General features: G+C 39.5%; 1 pseudogene; it reads left to right on the plus strand.

The window, feature by feature from the left end:
• The first annotated feature begins 200 nt into the window (after nt 1–200).
• On the plus strand, nt 201–317 carry LOC136380276 (5S ribosomal RNA; annotated as a pseudogene).
• The last annotated feature ends 5,643 nt before the right edge of the window (nt 318–5,960 follow it).

Below are 5,960 nucleotides of genomic sequence, written 5' to 3' on the forward strand. Positions count from 1 at the left end.
TAATTTTTTTCATATATTGCTGGATCCAGTTCACTAATATTTTGTTGAGGATTTTTGCATCTAAATTCATCAGGGATATTGGCCTATAATTTTCTTTCTTTGTGTTGTCTTTGCCTGGTTTTGGAATGAGAATTATGCTCACTTCATAAAAGGAGCTTGGATGTTTTCCTTTCTCTTGAATTTTTTGAAACAGCTTGAGACTCTATGGCCATACCACCCTGAATGCGCCCGATCTCGTCTGATCTCAGAAGCTAAGCAGGGTCGGGCCTGGTTAGTACTTGGATGGGAAACAGCTTGAGAAGGATAGGAGTTAGTTCTTCTTTGAATATTTGGTAGAATTCACTTGTGAAACCATCAGGCCCAGGACTTTTCTTTTGGGGGAGTTTTTTGATAACTATTTCAATCTCATTTGTTGTAATTGGTCTGTTTAGGTTTTCTGATTCTTCGAGATTAATTTTTGGAAGATTATATGTTTCAAGAAATTTGTCCATTTCATCTAGGTTGTCTAGTTTTTTGGCATACAATTCTTCATAGTATTTTCTTATAATATTTTGTATTTCTGTGTGTCAGTTGTTATTTTCCTACTCTCATTTCTAATTTTATTTATTTGAGTCCTCTCTCTTTTTTTCTTTTTGAGTCTTTTTAAAGATTCATTGATCTTGTTTACCTTTTCAAAAAAACAGTGCCTGGTTTCATTGATCCTCTGTATTGTTTTTTTAGCTTCTATGTACTTTATTTCTGCTCTGATCTTTATTATTTTCTTCCTTCTACTAGCTCTGGGCTTTACTTGCTGTTCTTTTTCTAGTTCTTTTAAATGTAGGGTCAAGTTGTTTATTTGAGCTTTTTCTAGCTTCTTGAGGTATGCCTGTAATGCTATGAACTTCTCTCTCAGGACTTCTTTTGCTGTGTCCCATAAATTTTGAGTTGATGTATGCTCATTATCGTTTGTTTCTAGGAATTTTTAATTTTTTTCTTTGATCTCATTGTTTACCCATTTGTTATTTAATTACATGCTATTTAGTTTCCAAGTGTTTTAGTATTTTTTAGTTTTTCTGTTGTGGTTGATTTCTATTTTCATGCCATTGTGATCAGAGAAAGTGTTCGATGTGATTTCAATCTTCTTAAATTTGTTGAGACAGCTTTTGTGCCCTAACATGTGGTCTATTCTAGAGAATGTACCATGAGTTCTTGAAAAGAATGTATATTCTGCTCTTTTAGGGTGGAAGGTTCTGAAGATATCTATTAAATTGAGTTGATCTAATATGACTTTTAAGTCTGCTGTTTCTTTGTTAATTTTCTTTCTTGAGGATCTATCTAATGATGTTAATGGGGTATTGACATCTCCTACTATTATAGTATTGCTGTTGATCTTGCTTTTTAAATCCATCAAAGTCTGCTTTATATATTTTTGTTGCTCCTATATTAGGTGTGTAGATATTTATAACAGTTATATCTTCCTTTTGGATTGCACCCTTTATCATTATGTAGTGACCTTCTTTATCTCTAACTAGTCTTTGTTTTAAAGTCCATTTTGTCTGATATAAGTATTGCTACCCCAGCTTTTTTTTTTTTTCATTTCCATTTGCGTGAAATATTTTTTTCCATCCTTTTATCTTTAGTCTATGTGCATCTTTTGTTTTAAGATGTGTCTCTTGTAGACTGCATATGTATGGGTCCTGTTTTCTTATCCACGTAGCTACCCTATGTCTTTTGATTGGATCATTTAATCCATTTACATTCAAGGTTATTATTGATATATAATTGTTTATTGCCATTTTATTCTTTAAAACTGTATTCCTCTTTTGCTATATTCTTTTTCTCCTTTGATCTGTTTACAACAGGTCCCTTAGCATTTCTTGCAGCCTTGGTTTGGTTGTAGTAAATTCTTTGAGTTTTTTGTGGTTTTTTTTTTTTTTTTTGGTCTGGGAAGCTTTTTATTTCTCCTTCAATTTTAAACGATAGCCTTGCTGGATAAAGTAGTCTTGGTTGTAGGTTCTTGTTCTGCATTACTTTGAATATTTCTTGCCATTCCCTTCTGGCATCAAGTGTTTCTGTTGAGAAGTCAGAAGTTATTCTTATGGGGGCTCCTTTGTAGGTGATAGTTTTTTTTTTTTTTCTCTAGCAGCTTTTAATATTTTCTCTTTCTCTCTTTGTTTTGGTATTTTAATTATGATGTGTCTTGGTGTTGATTTTTTGGGGTTTCTCTTTAATGGAGTTCTCTGTGCTTCCTGGACATGTGAGATGTTTTCCTGCCTTCATTGAGGGAAGTTTTCAGCTATGATAGGCTTGAACAAAGTCTCTATCTATTGTTCTTTCTCTTCTTTTCAGGAACCCCTATGATTTGGATGTTATTTTTCTTCATGTTGTCACAGAGCTCTCTTAGAGTTTCCTCACACTTTTTGAGTCTCTTTTCTTTTTTCTGCTCTGCTTCTGTGCCTTTATTTATCATGTGTTCTAACTCACTCATTCAATTCTCCACTTCATCCATCCTGCTTTTAATTCCTTTCATTGTGTTCTTTATTTAAGATATTGTATTTGTCACTTCTGACTAATTCTTTTTTATTATTATTTCAATGTCCTTTTTTATATTTGCTATCTCTTTAATTAGGTTTTTGTTATCACCATCAGTTGTTGTTCTAATATCTTTGAGCATTCTAACAATTGTTATTTTAAACTCTGCATCTGGTAATTTGGTTATATCTGATTTATTTAGGTTCTTTTCTGGGGATTTCTCTTGGTTTATTTGTGTTGCATTTCTCTGCCTTTGCATTTTCTCTGTGTAAAGAAAGTTTTTGGCCACTGGAGTCCACTGGGTATGGCCTCTGTTCCCTAGGCATGGTCTTTCTGCAGGCCCACAACCCTCTCTTCTTTTGCTGCCTAGGGCTTTTGGGTTTGGGCATTGTCAGTGCCTGCCCACTGGGGCTGTTTCTGAGGTTTCCACCTCTCATTCACAGGAGTGGCTGTAATCATGTGTTCAGGTGCACAAGCCTTGATGGCCTTGGCCTTTGCCCCACCCCCGTGAGTGGCGTTATACTCGGCCCGGGGGCAGTGGTGAGCAACTTGCTCAGCTGCGGGTCTCCACCTGTTTTCAGGCTTTTGCCCCGCCCTTGCAGGAGGAACCCACTTGTGGAACAGCTGCTAGCCTTGGCTCTACCAGCCGAGCAGGACTGCATGCCCACGCTCAGCTCAGTACTGGAACTCCGCCTGTTCTGGGCTTTTGGCTCCACCCCCATTGGAGGAACCAGCTTCCAAGTCAGGCTACAAGCCTCGGTTCCACGTGTGGGGCGAGGCTGTGCTCCTGTGCCCTTGCTCAAGGGCTGGTCTCCACCCCTTTTAGGGTTTCCGCCCTTCTCCCGCAGGCTGGATTATAGGCTGCTGGCAGCTGGGTTTGACCACTTTTTCACGCCTACTTCTTCCCAGCTGGGAAAGACTGAGCTCACACGTGAGCCCAGTGGTGGCAAGAAGGCTTCTGCCCCTGCCGACATATCCATGCCTCAGCTTCCTGCTGCCACTCACCCTCCGGCAAGCCCTCAGCCATGTGGGGTGTGGGCGCTGCAGCTCAGACCCTAACACTCACTACTGTAGTCTCGAAATCTCCCTCCTTCTAAGCAACTCTGCTCTGAGTGCCATGGGAGAGCTTGTTTGGCTGGCATCCTGCTTCTCTTTGCTAGTATTTCTGTTTCCGGGGGAAATATTCCCTTCAGATTTGGGAAGTGAATCATCCCAGTGGTTAGGGTGGCTGTCTCCCAAAATGTTTCTCCCTGTGCCTCCTAGATTATACTTTCTTCCTGCTACTCTGGTACTCTCTTCTCTCCCATCCCCCAGAGCCCAGGGTGAGTGGTTGTGAGAGAAGTGTTCTGCACTGTCCCTTTAAGAAGAATCCTGTGTCTGAGAAATCAGACTCTTTCTCATAAACAGTATCCTGACTTGTTTCCAGCTAAATACTGTCCTTACGCCTCTTCTGGGCTCTGGAGCTGCAGGCTGGGGTTTTGTTCCTGGGATTCAGAACCCTCCCCTCTTTCCTAAACTTATTTCCTGCCACGTGAGTCTCTCCCGGCTGCCATTAGCTCTGGGGAGCTGGGCAACCCTCTTCATGTTTCCTCCTTTCCTACCAGTCTCAGTGTGGCTTCTTCAGTGTTCCCTGGTTGAAGAGTACTCTTAGTATAGTCCATATTGGTTTTTCCAGATGATAGTTCTTAAAATTAGTTTGTAATCCACTTTGGTTCTGGGAGGTGGATATTGGTACATCTGCCTACTTCAGTGCCATCTTGTCTTCCTGCTCTTTGGTTTTTGAGAGCTGTTCTTGTAGTCCAGATTTGGTTCTTCATGCTTATTGTTCATAAATTAGTTTATAATCCAGTTTGGTGGTTTGAGCTGGGAATCTGTGCATCTGCCTACTCCACTGCCATCTTCAGGTCTAATACCATTAAATTTTAAGGAACACTTTTAAATGTATAAGAAAACAGCTATTTTAAAAAAAGAATATAAGTAGAATAATTCCAAAAAATATTATTGAATAGTACATACAAAATGTTCAACCTTATTAGTGTTCAAAGAATTTTAGCAAGGCTGTGGTGAGAACACATGAACATGTTAATAGCACCATGAGCTCGAAAAGTCCTTTTGAAGAGGAACAGAAGAATATGTAGTAAGGGACATAAAAAAATTCATGGCACCTTGACCTACTCCTTGGACTATATAGATGTGGCAGATACTGTGTAGTGACTGATCCATCCCTGAGCCTTTCTCTTGTGCCACCTTCTTGCTGGTGTGGCCATGTGTCACAATAGTAATCCAGGAAAGTAAAAGTAAGTCTGCTGGGAGTACTTTTCATTCTTTTTTCTTCCTGCTTTCAAGTAGTAATTGTCTGAGCTTCCATTCTAAAGCATCTGACAGCCAGAAAACTCTCAATGAAATGAAGGAGCCCAGCCAAAGTCAGCAGAGTTGCCTACTTGGCCCATGGCTGCCATATGAGGAAGCCCAGATGAGACCAACTGAGCCCACCCAGACCAGCTGAATTTTATAGACTGTGAAGTAAATGAATGTTTATTTTGGCACATCACAGAGGTTTTGTGGATGTTCCATAGTATTTATGCACCAATAACAACTAATACAATGCAAAAAAACAAATTTTGTTAAATATGTATTAATCTACTTAATATTCATTGCACATCTGCAATATCCCAGGCCTTATGTTTAATGACAAGTGAAAGCATACACAATTGTATTACTCTATGAGAACAAAGTTGGAAACAATATGACAAATATGGAGAAAGGCTTGAAAGGGTGCCAATGCCATACATTGTCTTTGCTTGCTTGTTTTTGATTTCCTTTAAAATGGCCTGTCAAGTGCCATGTTTGTAGGTTGATGACATGCCAAGGACAGAGGAATAAATGTGAATTGAAAGAGTAGAGAGAATAAATGGCAAGAATAGTGTAGAACTGGGTAAGGAGACATTCTGATAACTAATCTGTCCTTGTAGAATGAATAATACAACACATTTATAGGCTCAAACCAAATCCTTGGGGAAAATGGAGTATTAGAAGATATGAGAGACAGAAAACCTGATGTGTAAAGTCAGTGAGGAGAGGCTGGAGGGCACAGGATGGCCAGTCAGGTGAAGGCTCAGAGGCCGCCTCTCTCTTCAAAACAGTGGGAGAAGACAGGGCTGTTTTATGCACTTTTAACATTAGAAAGGCAGAAAGGTAAAGCTCCTACTGCAAGGTCTCTATTTTCTTAAGCTGCAGTGCAGCAAAATCATTTACTAAGGGTGAAGAGAGTGAGGTGAGGCCGGGTGGGGAAGGAGGTGACAGGGTTTGACAGAAAAAGTAAGTTTGTGAAAGAAGGCTGAGTCTAGGGAACCCAAATGTCTCCTGAACTGAGTTGAAACATTATTATCCATCTCAAAGTAGAAGTTATGTCTGAGGAGAATTTTGAAAAGCACTTTGAAGTGACAGCA

This window comes from Saccopteryx leptura, chromosome 8, assembly GCF_036850995.1.
Source record: "Saccopteryx leptura isolate mSacLep1 chromosome 8, mSacLep1_pri_phased_curated, whole genome shotgun sequence".
Classification (NCBI taxonomy): domain Eukaryota; kingdom Metazoa; phylum Chordata; class Mammalia; order Chiroptera; family Emballonuridae; genus Saccopteryx; species Saccopteryx leptura.